Source organism: Panthera pardus, unplaced genomic scaffold, assembly GCF_024362965.1.
Source record: "Panthera pardus isolate Hobbes unplaced genomic scaffold, ASM2436296v1 HiC_scaffold_24, whole genome shotgun sequence".
NCBI lineage: Eukaryota > Metazoa > Chordata > Mammalia > Carnivora > Felidae > Panthera > Panthera pardus.
The window spans coordinates 108,751,589-108,772,003 of NW_026526810.1; the positions used below are offsets into that span (position 1 = coordinate 108,751,589).

Consider the following 20,415-nt stretch of genomic DNA (forward strand, 5'->3'; position numbering starts at 1 on the left):
TGGATGGTTTCAGACTATGTTGAAGATAAATATTAATAACCTCAAAGATCACTTGAATGTAACTTAGACCGAGATGTTGTTTTTGAGAACAGTGTAGTTCATGGTATGGTGGTGCAGTTTCTTATTTTGACTTTGATTCCATTTTTTCTCAGTCATCACATCTCATTGTTTTCCAGGCGGTCTCTCCCAAACTCTTTGATTGCTCTGTTCCCACTCTCCTGGAAAATTGCCGCAGCCTTGTTACTAGTATTTCTTTATTCATCACCCTTCCTCTTTCAGGCTCTCTTCCACATTACTGTTGAAGTTTCTTGGGGGGAAAAGAAAAAAATATGTATATGCACGTGTGCTTGCACACATACCTAAAGGCACATTTGGTTCTGATTGTGACAATCCCTCATGAACCTTCGGTAGTTCCTCATTTCCTTGTTGCCTACAGGCAGGCAGAGCTCCTTAGCTGGTTGTTTAGAAACTTCGTGGAGTGGTTCCAGCTTTCCACCACTGACCCCTGAGTCCTTCTTCTTGCCTTTCCAGTTGGTGCCAGCCAACGAATTACTTTCTTTGCAATTTGGTTGTTAGTGGTGCTTTGTTGGCATTATTTGCCACGTATGGTATTCAGACTTTCTTTTGTCCAGGTAGCCTTTTAAATGTAAAAGCCTCTATTTCCTCTTGTTTGAACACCTCATGCAGGGACATGAGGAGGGAATTCTCCAACTAAGGTAGCAGAGTTTGCTTTCTGTGCTTTATAAGGTGTGAAAATTTCCCACATAGATTATCTTTTTTTTTTTTTCTTGAAAGTCTTATGGCCTAAATGGAATTAAATAACTGAAATTTAATGTTAGTTTTTTAGAATAACTTGTTGAAGGCTGTTATTTTCCAATTTAGGCACTTTTTGGAAGTTCTAAACTATTTCTCTACTATTATGTTTTTCAAATTCATCATTAGAATTGTAGCATTTTCTTTTGCAATAATATTTATTTGTAACTATGTGAGGTGATGGATGTTAACTAAAATTATCATGCTGATCATTTTGTAATATATACACATATCACATCATTAATGTTGTACATCTTAAACTAATACTATGTTATAGGTCAGTTAGATTTCAATAAAACTGGGGGTAAAAACCAAACAAACACAGTCACTCTGCTAGCCTACCTCTCCATGTACAATGAAAATGATCACAAAACTTCATAAGGCATTAGCACCAACATGGATTTAAAAAAAAAAAAAAGCTTCAGTGGCCTGATAGAATTGTAAGTCATTCCTAGTTCATCTGAATGCTTCTCTGTATCTGAAGGTGAGTATTCACACTACAGTGACAACTCTGACATGCCCTGTGCCTATAACTGACACTACTAGGATGATGAGATTTACTAGTTATCTTTGTAATCTTGTGATGATCGATCCCACACAAGTTCACCGATGCCAGAAATGGTGGTGAGGGAGGGATCTGGGTCCCTGGCTATAAGGCCAAAACTAGAGAAGACACTGAATGGATAGTAAAGCCAGTCCATGTCCTGTGGCTCTCAGGGACAATTTCCATATAGTCCTTAGAATTTAAGTGTTTCTTTGTATGAAATTTAATACTTAAAATGTGTTTCCACGATTTATACTTTTTGTTTACTCAAATATCATGTGCATTGTAGCCTTTTCTGTCTTTCTTCTGTTTCGTCCCCCTAATTGCTTTTCCTCTCTCTTTCTCCTGACCATTGGAAACTTATTTGTTCTTCCTTGATCCCGTTGAGTTGATCTTATCAGTTTTATGTTCTTTTGCCATTTCTTGAAGTTGTACCTACCAGCACTTTGGTTTTTACATGCCCTTCACCATGAGTTGGCTTGTAAACTTTTTGAGAGGAGAATCTGCCACTGGATCTTTGGAGCTCTGCAGGTTTTTGCTCAGAGCCTTATATCTAATTGATGTTTGAGAAGTGTTTGAATTATAGGGGTGCCTGGGTGGCTCAGTGGGTTGGGCATCTGACTTCAGCTCAGGTCATGATCTCACAGTTTGTGGGTTCAAGCCCTGTGTCAAGCTCTGTGCTGACAGCTCAGAGCCTGGAACCTGCTTCGGGTTCTGTGTCTCCCTCTCAATCTGCCCCTTCCCTGCTTATGCTATGTCTCCCTCCTAAAAATGAATAAACATTAAAAACAATTTTTTTTAAAGAAGTGTTTGAATTATACAAGGGAGGAAACAATCAGCAAAACTAAAAGACAACCTACTGAATGGGAGAAGATATTTATAAATGACGTATCTGTAAAGGGTTACTTTACAAAATATATAAAGACCTTAACCCAACATCAAAAAACGCCAAATAATCCTGTTGAAAAATGGTCAGAAGACATAAAGAGACATTTCTTCAAAGAAGGCATACAGATGGACAACAGACCGATGAAGAGATGCTTAGTATCACTAATCATCAGGGAGATGCAAATCAAAAAGTACAGTGAGGTCTCCCCTGACACCTGTCACAATGCCTAAGATCAAAAACACAAGAAACAAGTGTTGGTGAGAATGTAAACTGATACAGCCATGGTGGAAAACTGTGTGGAGCTTCCTCAAAAAATTAAAAATAGAATTACCATATGATCCAGTAATTTCACTATTGGGTATTTATCCAAAGAATATGAAAACACTGATTTGAAAAGATATATGTACCCCTATGTTTATTGCAGCATTATTTACAATAGGCAAACTATGGAAGCAGCCCAAGTGTCCATCAACTGATGAATGGATAAAGAAGTGATACATATATAATGGAGTATTACTCAGCCATAAAGAAGAATGAAATCTTGCCATTTGCAACAACACGGATGGATCTAGAGAGTATAATGCTAAGCAAAATAAGTCAGAGAAAGGCAAATATCGTATGATCTCACTCATATGTAGAATTTAAGAAAACAAACAAGCAAAGGAAAAAGAAGAGAGAGACAAACCAAGAAACAGATCTTAACTATAGAGAACAAACTGATGGTTACCAGAGGGGAGGTGGGTAGGGTATGGGTGAAAGAGGTGGTGGGGATTAAGAGCACTCTTATCATGATGAGCCCTGGGTAATGTATGGAAGTGTAGAATCACTGTATTGTATCTCTGAAACTAATATAACATGGTATATTAACTTCACTGGGATTAAAATTTAAAAAAAGTGTTTGGCTTAAAGTAAATACTTTTACTTTTTTTTTTTTTTTAAGTTTATTCATTTATTTTGAGAGAGAGTGTGAGCATGAGTGGAGGAGAGGGAGAGAGAGAGAGAATATCCCAAGCAGGTTCTGCACTGTCAGCATGGAGCCCGATGTGGGGCTTGAACTCACAGACCGTGAGTTCATGACCTGAGCCGAAACCAAGAATTGGATGCTTTACCGACTGAGCCACCCAGGTGCCCCTAAGTAAATATTTGCTCTTAAATACAGCAAATAATTACACCTCAATTAAGATCTGACTTGGTTGGTTGGTGAAGGTACAGATGGATGTTGGCCTTCACGGAGACCGTGGCAAGTGTAAGAGTCATTTTTGAGAGTGAGGAAACACGTAGTTGAAACTTCTTTGTCATTTACCTCAAACCAGCCTGTGGTGCTTGTAATGTGTTCCTTTATGCATTCAAGTCCTGCGTCAACTGTGAACTTCCGCTTTTCTAGTTTGTTTCATTATTAACTGGATGTTTCTTAAATTCTAGTGAAGGGAAGAGGGGGGCAGTTGATTATCTAGTTGCATTATCCACCCCATCTGTTTCCTGTGTGTGACAGCAATTTCCACTTAGCGTCTTTGCCCATGCGGTCAAAAGTACCATACAAATGTGATTCTGGTTCTTTTAGTGAGAAGTTAACTCTCTAAAGATCTGTTTTCTTTTTTCAGGCCTCAAGCTCGTCATTAATACATCTTCTTGTCACTTTAATATACCAAAAGTGACTTTTCTGGTGTGAAGAGTAGGTGGCATACTTTGTAAGGTGTCTGGAGCCTGTGCTTTCCTGGGGGGGGATTAGGACTCTCTGTTCTGAAACTATGCTATTTTGAGAGGTAAACCTATTATTTTCCTTTTGGAAATGGATTAAAGGTGTACACACAGAACATCTCAGGCTTTATGACTTGTTTGGCATCATTGCATAAGTAAAATTTTTAATTTTTTTGTCCTCTCATGTGGCAGCTTTTCTGAATTCATGCTTTGTTTGCAAAAGAGCAAACTAAATATTAGAGATTGTTTAGTATTCATGTCAGCGTTGGTTTCCTTGGGTGGTAAAATGTCACAAGTGGAGTTGGAGGGATGTTGAGATGGTGTGTGTGTGTTTTAATGAATACAGGTACACTAAGAGGAATGTGTGTTGTATTGACTTACAAATATTAAGCCTTATTACTTTTTCAATTAAAAATATTTCAAGTAGACTGGAAAGGGTAGAGAATTATAGAATACCTTCCAGCTTCATTAGATCTTAACATTCTGCCTATTTGTTTGAGATCATAAAATATTTTGGAAAAAGTTGAAGTTCCCCCTTTCTCCCTCCTTCTCCCATACTGTTTTCTTCATTGGAATGCACATTGTGTGATGGCTTTGAAAATAAATACTATATTTTCTATCAGTTTACCCAGTGAGTAGTTGAGTGGTGGTTTCCGTTAGGGAAATGAACTGTACCACCTCCCACTCTCAGTTTATGGTTCTGTTGCTTCTGAAGAGGTTTTATGGAGATGATGTGGGGTCAGTGCACATGAGGTGGAGCGTGTATATTTCGCAAAGTAAGTGTGGTGGAATGTGGGCCGTTTACATTTTGGTTAGTTTTTTAGGTCACATGACATACCAGAGTTCCCAAGTCATTTCTTCAGATTAACTCTAAATCTGCTCAAATGCCTGGACAGTCACTACAATGGACTGTTGTCCATGAAGGTTCTGTACTGTGGTTGCCGAGGGTGTTTTTCTTGAGTTCCGTGACCTTGGTTGGTTTTGGTAATTTTCTTCCAAGCATTTCATCCAACTGAGGGAATTTTGAATATGTCTCTTTCACTTAATTTCTTTTTTGGGGGGGAGGGGTGGTAAGTATGATACAAAAATCAAAAAACTATTTTTCCTTCATGCTACCAGGGTCTGTGTGATTTAGTTCTGTGGCATGGTTTTCATTGTTGTTCACCTTTTGTTCAGTTCTGGAGGTATGTTAAACTTGATCCATGTTTTCTAATCAAAATTTAGTTTTGACTGGTTCTGGAGAAGAGAGGGAAAACAATCTAAAATAAAATGTAGGGTTTTTTTTGTGTGTGTTTTACCTTTGTGTAAGTTATATATCACATTTAAGGAAAAACTAGAAAAACAAATTAAAAAAAATTACCAGTGATCCTACCACTCATAGATAATAATATTTTGTCCTACCTTTCCATTTTTTCTGAAAAATACAGTTTATAAAATACATTTTTTATAAAATACATACTTCAGCATATTTTACATATTTATAAAATCTGTATATTAACACTTCACATTTACAAAATACATATTTTAACATACTTTACAGTTTATATGTGTATTTTCATGTAGTATTATAAACAGTAAATTCATAATTTGTAAATAATTCCTAAATTATAATTATTCCGAATACCGTAAGGGGAGGCTATATAATACAGTAGTAGAAACACAGGCCTTGTTTCAAACGGACTTTGGTTTGGGTTCCTGCTCGTTCCTACTATTAAGTTAGTGGTGTTACCTCAGCAGTTATTGAAGTACTCTGTTTCCTCAAACGAAAAAAATGTGGCTCACGATAACCACCTTGCAGGGTTATTTTAGAGATTAAATGAAATAATGAATGTAAAGCTCATTCCTCCATATTGTGCCAGGAACATAGTACATGTTAACTGTTACTATTGGAGGTTATACAGCATAAAAAGAGCAAGAATATGGGGAAAGGATCGATCGTCTTGGGTTTAAATTTCAGTGCCATCACTTCTTAATTTGTTTTGGGCAAGATTTACAACTTCACTGATCCTTGCTTGTATCTGCTAGGATTGTTGTATTGATTGTATGAGACAGAGACTGTTACGTGACTGGCATATTGCAGGCACTCAAATAGCAACTAGCATTAGTATTATTAATAAGGGGAATTGCTTAATTGAAAGAGAGGTTTCGACATTGTCTATTTAAATTAATTCGAGGCAGAAACTTCTAGATGCCCTAGATTTTGTTCCTACTTGTACTTACTGAGGGCTGTGTGAATAGTTTGATGACTGCTGCTGCCTCTTTCCCCCCAAATTTGGGAGTGGGTGGCCATCATGAAAATAACACGTAAGGAAGCATTTCTGTGTAATGAAAAACTACCACATATAATTGTATACACGTACTGAAATATATGTATGCCTCTTCGTGTTTGTCACGTGTAGATTGTCGATCATCTGCTTCTATCCTCTCAACCTGCATATCTTTCTTAGCTCCCAGGAGCCTTCCCGTGTACTCTCCCTCATTTTCATACTTGACTTTAATATTTAGAAGCACCAGTTCGTGTTTTTCCTCCTTTTTACTCTCACAATGTACCTCTTTTAGTTATTTACATGTGTGTGTATTGAATTTGAGAAAGGTCATGTGAAAGCAATCTTGATCATACTATTCTCATATTCCACCTTATTTCCTTTGTAATGAATGTTGTCTGCACCCTCCTTTTTATCAATTTGTATGTTATCCTTTTATATCATAGAAGCAGTTTCCCTTTTAATTAATTTCTGTGTAATCGCGTGGTCAGGTTATGGAGGATGAGCTGGTTGGTGAACTCAACGCCAGGTGTGTGGCTTGTCTGAGTTGACTGCCCCTGTCAGTGGTCAGGTTGCCAGCCCTCTGTTTATACTTCAGGATGGTCACTCTGTTTCCTCTTGTTGGCTGCCTGGAGCATTAATTCCGAAGGCGCTCTTTTTATAACAAATCTAAGATGAAGCTTCCTTTCCCTTCACTACGCATGTACACACACACACACACACACACACACACACACACACACACACACACAGATTACCACACACACCGCCTTGCAGTAAAGAGGCTGCATTTGGTTTCACATGAAGTCAGTAAAAAGAAACAAATTAATAAATTGATAAATTTTGCCAGAAGGCTGAAAATTCCTGTTTTGGAGACTGGTGTTCAGTGGTGTAAATATAGTCTAAAATTTTTCTAAATTGGCATTTGAGTGACTTGCTTAAAAAATAAGTAGAAAACATTCTTTTAATATTCTGGGATTGGGAACAGGTAAAGGTGACTCACCTTTTATCTGAAAGTTTTTAAAGCATGTACAAAGGGTAAAGGGAAAATACTGTTCCTCAAGTTTATTAAAGAACTAACCAATTTCTAATTTCATTTAAAGTTGTACACTTTTAACTTACATTTTAATTTTCGTAATAGTATTACCCTCATAGTAAAGGGCCTACTATATTCTTATTGAATGAATGACTATCCCATGACTATTAACTATTGATTTGTTGCTGGTTTTGTTTTTGTTTTTGATTTGTTACTGGTTTTAAGTTATGTTTAGCATTTGCAAGGGCTTCCAGATAGATTCCATCATTTGACCCTTACAATAATCTTGTGAGTTAGGCAAGAGAAGAATTTTCTTCATTTTGCAGGGAATTTAATAGAATTGCTCAGGTGCCACTAAATGATGACTCCAGGGTTTGAATTTAGGACCTCTAGCTTCTGATTTTATGCTTTTTGCTCAGTGCTGATGTGGAAATATTTTAGTACTTTGTAGTGTAGTACTTGTTCACTCATTCAACAGAATTTTATTGAGGGCACAAATTTTAAGTTCTGGGCCTTTGTGGATGAATGTAAAGACAAGGATTTTACCTTTAAAGAAGATTGTTAGTAAATAAATAAGTGGATAAGGTTAATTATTATGCCTATAATAATAATGATTGGTACATAGTATGTGCCCAGTAAATGTTTACTGACTGAATGAATAAGTGAGAAAAGTGACAAAAAGAAGAATAAACAGTGAGTGTAGGGTCTTATATAGATAGATTGACAAGAGAAGGTATTTCTGAGGAAGTGACATCTAAGGGAAAGAACATTTCTGGACAAAAGGAAAGCATATGCAAAGGTCCTGAGGCAGAAAAGAACTTGACTTACCTGATGACACCAAAGGTGGCAGTGGAGCTACAGCCATAGTAAGCTAGAGAGACAGGAGTTCCACATGAATTGAAGAGAAACAGATTGATTGTGTAGGGCCTTATAGGCCATGGTAAGAAATTTGGCTTTTATTCTAATGTTGGGAGACAGTTTTCCATGTATCTTGTGTTTCTGCATTGACTACTTTTGTTTTGGACTCTCTTTTTAGGGATGATTTATATAGTCAATAGCCTTGGAAGATACCCTCCAGGGCAGAGATCAGGTACACTTATTGTCTGTATGATCAAGATAATATCTCCTTCTGGGGTAAAGGTCAGGCAGGTGTACTGCCCATTATAAAAGATTTGGGTTCATTAAGCTCAGGGTTACCCTCCTGTAACACAGCACACTGCTGTGCAAGTGTCGCCTGGTGGGAATTCGGCCTTAAGGGACTGGCACCAAAAATGCTGGTACTCTGACTACTGCTATTGCTGTGAGTAATCAAGTCCTTTGTCTCTCTGACCCAAGCATCTCATGTCCTCCGTGGTATTCATACACCTGTGACAGTCTAACATGTTAGCTTGGAAATTAGAGTAAAATCTTATCTGTTTCACACTTCTTGACATCTCAGGATATGGAAAGCCACTGGTAGGTTTTCAGCAGGGGAATAACATTATGCAGTTTAACCTTTTAAAAAGTCAGTCTGACTACACTGTGGAAAATGATCGTGGGTGGAAATTAATGAGGAGTCTGGGGCAGTTGTCTAGTTGAGAGATAAGAGTGGCTTGGACTAGTGCGTTGCCAGTGGATACAGACAGGAGGGAAGGGTTCAAGGTGGCCTTCAGGAGGTAGAATTTACAGGACTCAACAGAATGGATATGGGCTGTGGAATGGACAGTGAATCTTAGGTTTTTGTCTCAAATGGGTACATAGAAGTGATTTTGAGTTGGAGAAGCCTCAAGATGAGGCTAATAAGCTTGCAAAAGGACTTATTTCTAACTGTTACATTTTGAATTGCAGGAAGGAAGAATTAGTAGTTTGTACAACTTGAGATCAGAGAACCATTGGTATATACTTTCCGGGGGAAGAACATTTTTCTTGTGTCTTCATGGGTTGTCAAATCCACTAATGTTAAGAAACTCAAGTCTTGCAGTCCCTTGATAAGTGGGTTGTCTCAATAACACTAAATTAGATTAGCTTGGGAGGATTTATTTCTTCCATAGCCCATATTGACTTTTGCCCCAAATTCATTATCTTGGAGTTTACAAGAAAAATCTTTCACATGTTTCCGGATGTTCCCCTTTTCGTCATTAAAGTAATACATTTTTTCTTTCGTATTTATTTTTCAGATTTTAAATTTATTTTAAAGCTGGGCTGTTGTCCCTAAATTCTCAGGGATGATTACTGCTTGTCTTGTGATCATGTAAGCTTAATACAGTAAGATGAAAGAAATACGTGCCTATGGATTAATTTATTCTTTTTGTCATTTTCATTTAGAAATACCTCAGGATAACTTCTTGTCTTTAAAAAAAATTTTTTTAAATGTTTATTTATTTTTGAGACAATGCGAGAGACAGAGTGTGAGCAGGGGAGGGGCAGACAGAGGGAGACACAGAATCTGAAGCAGGCTCCAGGCTCTGAGCTGTCAGCACAGAGCCCGAACTCACTAACCGTGAGATCATGACCGGAGCTGAAGTTGGACACTTAACCGACTGAGCCACTCAGGCGCCCCACTTCTTGTCTTTTTAATACCAGATGCTGATTTCAACAGCACCTGATTGCTTTTCATAAAGAAAGTAACTTAAAAGCCTAAAAAAGAAAGAAAGAAAGAAAGAAAGAAAGAAAGAAAGAAAGAAAGAAAGAAAGAATGAATAAAGAAAGAAAGCGAGTCTAGGCCCTGTGGAGTTGTGTTAAATGCCTTCCTTTTTTATCTAATGAGGTTTATCCTTCTGTGTGCTTCTCACGTACTTACTGTCTTTCCAGGATCATTTTGGATTTCTTAACCTTTATGTATTATAGACAGTTTCAGGCTACAGCATGAAGTTGCTGTTACTTTTGAATTCTTTTTGCATCATTTTACACATATGCTTTGTTTTCTTTTGTTGTGTAGTATTTGGTTTAGTCTGTGGCCTAGGTCTAGATTTCTTTGGAAAGAAAAGGAAAGGGAAGATAGACTTTTTTATTTATTTATTTTTGGCGGTGGTGGGGGAGGTTGGGGGAGGAGTCTAGACTTAAAATTACTTCCTATTTGGTTTATACTCCACCCCTTGGAAATCAACAGTGGGGAAACATTTCCCCTTGTAAAGACAGATAAATATAGAAAACTTGAACTAAGATCACAAAATCATTAGTGTCTATCATGAGACTTTTCTGGGTGGTATGAGTTGTTATTAATCACTAATGGACTCTGGAGATATTTCTACCAGAAGTACAGTTAGATTGCAGTTATTTCTGACTTTTTGAGAAGACAAATATGCTCTCTCTTTTTCTTTTCTTATGGGGCTCCATCTTTTTGGATTTTAGCAATTTTAAAACACCCCCAGGTAGCAGAGCAGGATTTAAACCTACGGGGATGTCTCGTCTTTCCTTCAGAGTATTGTTGCTCTGCCTCAGTATCCCATTATACACATTCTTTAAAAGTGCTCAACATTTTATTACTTACTTCATGTTTCATGCAGTGTGCTAAGTGCTTTGTCATTTTGCCCCGTTTGGTATATGTTTGGAACTTCATGAATGGCTTGCTGGTCTTCTCTCCCTTGTTTCCTGATTTCAAAACAAAACAGTTACTATTAAGATTTTACCAAAAAAAAAAAAAAAAAAAAAAAAAAAAGATTTTACCAGGGCTCTCTGAGAGGAGATTTTATTTGGTGACTTAACTGAGCCAGAATTTGTAGCCTATATGGAATATAATAGAAACTCTCCCTAAAGGATTGTTTATGTTGTTCACATAGTCTCAGTATGGCCCAGATTTGTGCCTCTGCCCTCTTTCCTTGCCCTTAGGAAGATTTTTATCCCCTCCCCCACCCCCTGGTTTTGGACCTAGACTTGCCCATACCCTAAATAGCATTCTAGAAATGGTTCAGAGGCACAGAGGAATCTTAGCCTTAGAACCATAGCTCCATCTGTCCTGCCTATCTTTCTTCTGTTTGAGGAATAGTCGAGGGAAAAGAGGGTTCAAGTCAGATGTGGGTTTGTGTCTGAACTCTTGCTTGTTGGTTGTGTGACCATAGGAAACACGCTTAACCTTTCTAGACCCCAGATCTTAAAGGTAAAATTGAGACTGTGCTAATGACCTCCTCGTGGTTTAGTGAGGTGTAGTTGTGGGTCAAGGAACTTGTGCTTAGGATTGGCAGGTGCTCACTAAGAACTAGAACCTGATCAGCACTTTGAAGCTACTGGGTTCCTCTGTGATTCCATCCTTCTGCCTTGCCCTGGAGGGACTACTGTCCTGAGTTTTATGTTCACCATTCCCTTGCTTTAAAAAATGAATATATCTGTAAACAGTATATTTTTAGCTTTGCCTATTTGGGCTTTGCCAAAGTGGAATCATATTATATATAGTCTGTCATAACATTTTTGTCTCTCTGGGATTCTCCTTTACTGGTCCTTTAGTTAGAGAGAAGGCTTTTCTGATACTAGGTCAGAGTTAGGGGTAGCATTCAATGACATGGGGGGCTGAATCCAGTAAGGAAAAGTGAGGTTAATGAGAGCCAGGTTTAGGACTGTTACAGGGAAGGGAAAGGGAAAAGCTAGAAAGATGCTGTGCTTGGATAGGAATTCAGGGCATAGATGGATGAACTCCTGGTCTGCTGTATACATAGATATAGAAAGAAATGACGAAAAACAAAACAAACCAAACAAAACAAATAATGAAGGAAGTGTGTGCATGTTCTTCTGTTCTCCTGGATGACCAGGGAACAGCAATAACCCAGTTGCAGTAAGCACACCCAGATCTTGGCTTTTCTGAATACCATTTTTTCCTCCCACTAGAATGGTAGGAATTATTAGACTAGAAAATCACTTTTTGGCAGCTGTCATAAAATAATTTGGCCAAGAATTATCATTGGACACAAACATCGGGTGAACATTTGTTGGTAGGATATTTATATAGTCTGAAAGTATCTTCTCACAAAGTACTTAGAAATTACAAAGGAAAAAGAGTTAACTTTTCAGTGGCAATCTGGTAAATGCCCCCTAAGTCAAGTTCATGATACAAGTTCACGTTACCAGTAAGGGAAAAAGATTAAAATAGCATACCACCTGGTAGGGTACAATGAGGGGAACTCTCTTCTTTGGTATCCCTGTTGAAAATTCATAACTGGCTAATCATAAGAAAGAATCAGATAAATCCAAATTAAGGAACGTGCTACAAAAATGGCCTGGGATCTTCATAATTGTCAATGTCATGAAAGTCAAGGAATGTCTGAGGAATTCTAGATTGAAATGCACCAATGAAATGTGGGAACTGAGTGCAGCGTGAGATCCTGGATGGACTGGATCCTTTTACTAAAATGGACATCATTGGGATAATTGGAGAACGTTAAGGTCTGGTCTGTGGGTTAGATGATGGTACCGTATGATTTGGGTGATTTTCATGGCCATAATTATAGTTTTGTAGGAGAATGCCCTTCTACGGAGGAGTTGTTCCCTAAACTCTGTGGGGATGAGAGGCTATCATGTTGGTTACTTACTCTCAAGTGGTTCTGAGAAATACTAATTTGTACTAAGTAGTCTTGCAAGTTTTTTTTTGTGGGGTGGTCTGAGATTATTAAGCAGAATAGAACAAAAAATTCCCTCTTGTTTGTAGTTAATTGTTAGCTTATCAGACAAATCATTTAAGGTTTAAGAGGTTTGCTTTCTCATGTTGCCTTGTCTTAACAGCTGCCCTACAGTGTAGCTTTCTGCCATATCTTACTTTGTCTTCTGGTGTACTGGTTTTAAAATGTTTACCATCATTTCATTAATATGTTGTTTTCCCTGCTCATTATTTATTGTGACAAACTCCTTTTTGTGGAAAGTATGATTTATAGAAATAGCACCTTTTACTGTGTTATAATTCAGTGACAATACTGTTTTTAATTTTGACTTCCTTTGTGTTTTTGTTCTTTTATCCTCAATTTGCTGGTGAGCTATTCAAGCTTTCCTTTCCTTTTTTTTTTTTTCTCCCTCCACTGTATCTCCCTTAGTAGTGAGCATATTTCAGTAGGCTTTCAGTAAAAAAATGTTGGGCTGGTTGATTGTTATCTTAGCATTTAGAATTTCAGAAAGCATACAGGGTAAGGGGAATTGTATAGACAGAGTGGTGAATTCGATGCTGTACTAACCCATATCTAGGCAGCTCATGTGAGTGGTTAGTCCCCAGAGGTTTGGGATTAAGCTTATTAGGACCAAGCTGGTCCTACTCTAAAAGTTCATGAAGTTTATCTGGCTCCTGGGTGGCTCATTCGGTTGAGCGTCTGACTTTGGCTCAGGTCATGACCTCATGGTTTGTGGGGTCAAGCCCCACCTAGGGCTCTGTGCTGACAGTGCTGGGCCTGCTTGGGATTCTCTGTCTCCCTCTCTCTCTGCCTCTCCCCTGCTTGTGCTCTCACTCTGTCTCTCAAAAACATTAAAAACATTTTTAAAAGTTCATGAAGTTTGGGATGCGACATGGTGGGGGAGAAGGTTAATTGTTAGACCAGCCTTCCTTCTCTGAAAACATTATGTGTAAGTTGTCTGTCTGTACAAAGAATCCTGGGTGAAAGGCCTTGATTGCCCACTCCTACCCCTCTCTTTGGTGGAGCTGAAATCCATCATCAGGCTTGTTTTCCTTAGATTGGTTGGAGGACAAACTTGTCTTTAGCAGTTACACTAATTTTCATATTTCTCAGAATGATCAGGGAAAAAAAAGCTTGAAAAAGCCCAGAGTGGTAGTTACCTTGCACTTAGTATACACCCACTCGTGCAGGCTTTTCTTCAGCATTTTGTTATTTTTTTTTTCTTGCTGCTTTTACAGTGTAGGTGGCCTTCTCTAGATTGCTTTTGACAGGAAATTGAGCAACCTTTCTTTTTTGGAACAGAATATATTTTACTGGGGAGAGGGAAAAAAAATAAAGTGTTTATGTTTTGAAATTTAATTATGACTTTTTTATTTGAAGACTGATTTAAATCTCGAAACACGGAGGCTGGGTAAAATAAATTTCATATCGTGTGTTAATATTTCTAAACCTTCCCGGTAATTTTTCAGCCTTCCTTTTTTTCTTCCTTTCTGGTAGAAAGAAAGGAAGGCCTGAAAATCATTTCGCTTCATAAAGCAAAAAGTACTTTCCTTTGTTCTCTGAGCCACTGATGGGTGTTAAGAAATCCTCTCTGACCAGGTCATTAGTTTCTAGCTTTTGTCTGAGGCCGCCCTCCCCAGTTGTCTTTGTCCTCTAAAGGGGGGGGGGGGGGGTAGGTGTGATGGGCTCTACACTGGCTTCACAGCATCTTGAATCTAGACTGTATGTTAGCCCTCCCTCTGGACAAGCACGCTCAGTCAAGTTTCCTAATGGTTCGGCTAGTGCAGAGGTTCCCGGAGCCCGGGTAGGGAGCTCCAGGTGGGAGCGCGGCTCCGACTCGGGTTCAGCCTACCCCGCCAAACCCCCCACCTGTGCTTTGGGGTTATGGATGCCAGTCTGCCCACTGCCCACCACTCATCCAGGTGCTCACTGCCTGCGGGGATTATGCTTTGAGTTTGATTTAGGTAGCTCCTCACAGCACCGGGGACTCAGAGGAAGAAATCAGTCTATAATTAGAATATAAACTCCTACACCACGTCAAGGAAATGTCCAGTTGAATGCACTAATCCTCATGGCATCTTTCTAAGTGTGTTCATAGATGATATCCTTTTGTTTGAGTTTTCAACTCCACATGTTTGTTCATGTACCCAACTGGTGCAAATCAGCTGTCAGGTATGTCTCAGTTAAGTAATTAGCTAGTTACGGCTCATTAATTAAGCTTGACAAAGCAAAGTATATGTTTTGAGTGTTACAGGTTTCTTTACCTATTCTGGGGGTGTGTTTTGTGGGGCCAGTCATGTAAAAACTGCAAGTTTTAGCAACTGGGATACTGAAAGATCTGTTATCAGTAAGTCCCATTTTGAATACAGTTAAAGTGGATTTTGGAGTACCTGTATATTTAGCTGAATAAAAGATGAGAGTCCTGCTGTCTCGGGTGACAGGCTGGGAAGAGGAACTTTGTCCATCTTGTCTTTACCAGGAATTGAGAATATCTGTGAGGGAAACTAAGTTCTGGTTCTGTTTGTTTGTTTGTCTATTTATTTATTTATTTTAGAGAGAGAGAGAGGGGGAGGAGGAGAGATAGTGCGAGTGGGGGAGAGGGGCAGAGGGAGAAGGAGAGAAAATCTTAAGCAGGTTCCATGCTCAGTGTGGAGCCCAATGCAGGGCACAACCCCATGACCCTGGCCTGAGCTGAAATTAAGAGTTGGACGCTTGGGGCGCCTGAGTAGCTGAGTTGGTTGAGCATCTGACTTTGGCTCAGGTCATGATCTCATGGTTTGTGGGTTCGAGCCCCATGTTGGGCTCTGTGCTGACAGCTCAGAGCCTGGAGCCTGTTTCAGATTCTGTGTCTCCCTCTCTCTCTCTCTCTCTGCCTTCCCCCGCTCGCACTGTCTCCCTCAAAAATAAAAAAATAAAAAATAAAAAAAAAGAGTTGGATGCTTAACTGACCGAGACACCCAGGCGTCCCAGTTCTGATTCTTTTTAGTCTTCTTACCTTCCGTTTTTTTATATGCTTGGGAACAGACTTTTTGGGAGTTCACCTAGTTTGATGTAGTATTTCTCCTCAGTGAAAATTTAAAAATTAGTTCCTTGGAAGCTCTTAAGGACATGTATACTCCGATTTATTTTAATATTTTTAGAATGGGTACATGTACTGCATGTTACTAATATGGGGCATGTATGAATCTTTTAACTAATAATAAGCTCACTCACTAGTCACAGGAAATGTAGTGGGAGCTTATAACCTATCTGAAACGACCCGTGTGAGAATTGTAAAATTTCTAAATAATCAGAATGGTTGTTTGCTTTGGAACAGGGTTTGTCAACCTCAGTGCTGTTGTCACTTGGGGCTGGATAATTCTTCGGTGGGGGGGCTGTCCTGTGCAGTGTAGGAGGGGTTAACAGCATCCTTGGCTTGCACCCATTGAATGCTGGTAGCATACGTCCTCTCCTTGCTGTGACAACCAAAAAAAATTTTCAGACATTGTAAGATAGCCCCTGCAGTACAAAATCACCCCCTGTTGAGAACCACTGGTTCGGAACAATTGTTCCCATAGGCACGCGACAGGCTGATTCCATGAAAATCACTTTGTTGGGGGCCTTCTTACCCATTCAGGTTCCTGAGTTTCTCCTCAGACTTCCTGACCAGATTATAGAGGCCCTGGATCGGCAATCTGCCTAGAGACTAAATAACTAGGTTTAAGAATTTGTTGTTTAAGTGGGAGTGGCTATTGGTTGGCTTACATTTAAATGTGTGTTGAGCTACACATAAAGAGATTTCCAGTTAAAGAAGGTTTTAGGAGTGGGGCATAGCCTTTCACAGTTACGATTTGATTTGTAGCTGTGATTTTTTTCCCCCTTAATATTGTGAAGTACAATTGTATGTTTTTTTAGAGTTTGAAAAGAACTTTATTATATACTGAAGTTCATCATTATTTTAATCTAGGTTTTGAGAGAATACCTCAGGTTGGACTCAAACGCAAGATTTACCGGTGACTTTGAAGTGGAATGAGGTGAGTTGGTGGCTTAGTCACAAAGTCACGTTGGGGGAAGGGCATATCGCTCACACTTTCGTGCTTGGAAGACCTGCTACTTGTCGTGAAATTTGGACCCCTCAAGTGTGGATGCTCAGTTTTTTCCTCACCGGATTTTCCTACTTCATTGTGTGACCGCTGACAGGCAGAAATGGAAACGGAGAGGATGCGAGGCTCCTGTGTAGTTTTTACTCATTGATTTCTGAATTCAGCGTCGTCATCTTTGCAGATAAAATCGTTCAGGTTTTTTCCTGGATACTTAAATTAATAATAAGACGGCTTTTGTTACCTACTGATGTTCCCATTCCATAGTAAATACGTTTCAGAAAATCTCCTTTGGGTTTCTTAAAATGTGATGGGGGTTTATACCTCAACCCATGTTGTTAACTCTGGTACATTAGTGTATAATTTGGAAATTTTAGTTTGGATAAGCAGGGCTTATCCTGAAAAACTGAGAGATGGTTGGATGATGTACTGCCGACATTTACCGATGTGGGTCTTACCATTGATCTCAGAGTGCTTGCCCTTGGTTATTACTCCCGGGTAGGAGTCCAGGTCCACCTTAGGCATGCTCTCATGTTTCAGTGGACGCTTCTCAGACACTTTAATAAGTTGTAAAAGGGTATATGCTTATTGAGAAAAACAACAGCTTCATTCTGATTGAGAGAGAGAGAGAGACATTTCCACAAGCTAAAAATGCTATAATATGCTTAAATATAATTTAAACTCTGAAATTGAGATAAAGCAAGTGGTTTAGGGATATGTCCGTTTCATTGGTTTTGCTGAAACAAAGACCTGGGGATTTTTCTTATCTGCTGCTTTGTTGGGAGCAGAAGCACTACTGCTCTTCTGGAGCATTTCATCCTACAAAGGACGGTCAAGGTTATCTGAGCATCTCTCCATTGTAAACCTTTGTGCAGAGTTTAGGGCTTCTCTCCTGAAGCCCGCGGGGTAATTGGAGCGCTGCTTTCACAGTGGCTAGCTGTTTCCGACCTTCCTTGAATTTCAGGAAGAGGAATTGAGGAATGATTATCTCTGAAAATGTTTTTAAAGTGCATTAGGACACTTTCCTGCTAGCATTTATTTGACCAATCTCAGCATCATTCTTCTTTAATAACGTGAAATCCAAGAAGGATTTGTAGGTCTCTGTAATTTGTAGCCATTTGAAAAGCCCACGTCTTTTATTAGCAACACAATTGAAAACCTGTCTTTGAGAAAGTAGCATCTTTGGAACCATCAAAAATTGCTTAGTGGTGAAGCAGGAAGCCAGCAGGAATGCCCCATGACTGTAGCTCAGGTACTTTGTGAAGGAAGAGAAATCAGTGCCCTCTGGTCTTCACCTCAATCTTGGAAGTTACTTTTCAGGGTTCACTTTTTTCCCCTCCGGAGTGCCTGTATACAAGAGAAACGTGTACCTTCTGTGCAGTCCCCGTGTGTCTTTCTGTATTCTAAACACTCTTAAGTAAGGATCGGCTCCTGATTGAACTTGAGTATGACAGTTGTCAGTGGAGGCCTTACGTTGAGGATTACCGTTGAGGCCAAACTTGTTTAGCTTTCGTGTTGTAGCAGCTATACCTTGTCTTTTGAATTGAGTTGCCCAGCTTACCCTGAACCCTGGGGCACTTAAATCACTACTTTTAATGGAGATAATATCTGATGACGCTAGTACAGTTTATCTGTTAGGTCAGGTGGGAGATTCTTCTCTTAAGCATTCATAACTGGTCACACAGACCAGGGAGGCTTCGATCGAATGGTTTGCCAGACCCGTTGGTGCCATGTCTCTTTCTTGGCCTTCTAAATGCACACTTACCTATCCAAAGACTCTCCACTTAAGGGATGTCTGAATCAATTCGCTTCGTCAGAAGAAAACAGAAGTCTAAAAGACCACACCAAACCAAACAAACCCACAAAGCGTTACATGTTCTGTCCCATGTGTCCCATGTGTATCTTCTTAAATCCACCATTCTCCTACATTTTTATTTATTTATATTTTGAGTAATATTGTTCTAGAATACAAAATCGAATTGAGAAAGCACACTTCTTTTCCTTCCTTTAAATTTTTTTGTTTCTATATTCTTTCTCAGTGCCCAGCGAGAAACATAGAGTGATGTTAATTGATGATAATCTCTGACTAAATTACTTGCTTTCCACATTGAAATATTTGAATAATTTTCCCAAATGTTTTATTTTTGCTTTGGACTTTCCCTTTCTTATGTAGACAGTTACGTACTAATAGATGAGTGAGATGCTGTTTAAATTTGTCTCTTATTCCAATTTGGTCATTGCGTCCTAGGTTTCTGCTTTTAATGGGAGAGTAGCTGAGGAAATTTTAAAAAGCTCTGCGCTTCTTTCTTTTCTTGAGAATAGAATAAAAAAAGAAAAACTGGTCACATTTATGAGGACTGATAGTTTGCTGGCATGAGACACAAAGGCAAAGACATACTTTTAATTGTTTTATGGGAAGTCCCAACCCATTTAGTAAGTATAAAAAGAAAAGAAAAGAAAATGTGTGTTGGTGCAGTCTCCTGGGCTTTTCTTGGTGCTGTTTGTGGTGGTAGCAAGAAACCTAATAATCGTAATGCCTTACACTGGCCATCCAGACAACACAATGAGTGTAGCAGGTTCAGAGGTCAGTTGAAAACTGGAGTCTCCTCCCCGCTTGTCGAGCCTCACGTCCACTGATGCAGCTTCTCTCTTTTCTGCTTGTTGTTCTGACAAACTATGTCTTCCTTAAAACCTAGGCAGACACTTTCCTCTTTAAAGGTAGTTCACTGACAGACAGTAGATTAATTGAGAATTGGATTTTGGAGACACTAATTCGAAGAGGAACAGAACTCAAATGCTTACCTCCTGGAGACTTTTTAGAGGCTTTGGGTCAGCCTACATTGAAGTTTCCCAGGGGCACCGAGAGTACAAAAGAGAGACAACTTCTTAAGATCAATACTAGATGAAATTTTATTAACTAAATGCTGACTATATAATATAATACGAAATAATTAAAATTTTAATAGTTATAGCGAAGGGATTGATTGCCGAGTTGTCCTTTCTTCTCTGGCCATGACTAATTTTAATTGAGTTCGGCATGCCTTGGGTTATTCCAGTATACTTATTTATTATTCAAAGCCTCCATCTTTGTTCTTAAGAAAGAAAATTCTGTGAAATCCTTTGGCCTACCAAACATTTTTACCAGCCTATGGAACTGTGGTATGGCCCCTTCACATTTACTGCTAATATCATGCCCCTTTTTCTCTTGTGTAGGAACAACTTACTCTCACTGAATTTTTACCTTTACATTCTTCAAAACAGAACAGCACAGCTGCCCACATCAAATAAAGAGTTGCCTCTCTTAAACTCATTCTGGTGACAAATACAACAAATGCTCATAGGAATTGAATTAAGTTGTCTTTGGAAGAATGCCTCATTTCTAAGTACCTGGTCCTTATTTTGGGCCCCGGGTTTGATACGATGTTTTACACTGGTACCATGTTACCTAGTCAGTTTCTCAAACCGTTTGTTTTCTGGTTGACTGTCTAGGAAATCTAAAATTTGCCAAATAGGAGTGGATTTGAGCAA

The 20,415-nt window shown here is 39.0% G+C and overlaps 1 protein-coding gene across 13 annotated transcripts in view; it reads left to right on the plus strand.

Moving 5' to 3' along the window:
• The window catches only part of SIPA1L1 (signal induced proliferation associated 1 like 1), a 362,796-nt gene that overhangs the window by 64,371 nt on the left and 278,010 nt on the right, over positions 1–20,415 (plus strand). For 11 of the 13 annotated variants that reach the window (XM_053889553.1, XM_053889555.1, XM_053889552.1 and 8 more), the window contains one exon: positions 16,755–16,821. The exons of the other annotated variants lie outside the window; for them this stretch is intronic. The gene's annotated coding sequence lies outside the window, so the exon portion shown is untranslated. The remainder of the gene's footprint in view (positions 1–16,754; positions 16,822–20,415) is intronic. 13 annotated transcript variants of the gene reach the window in all.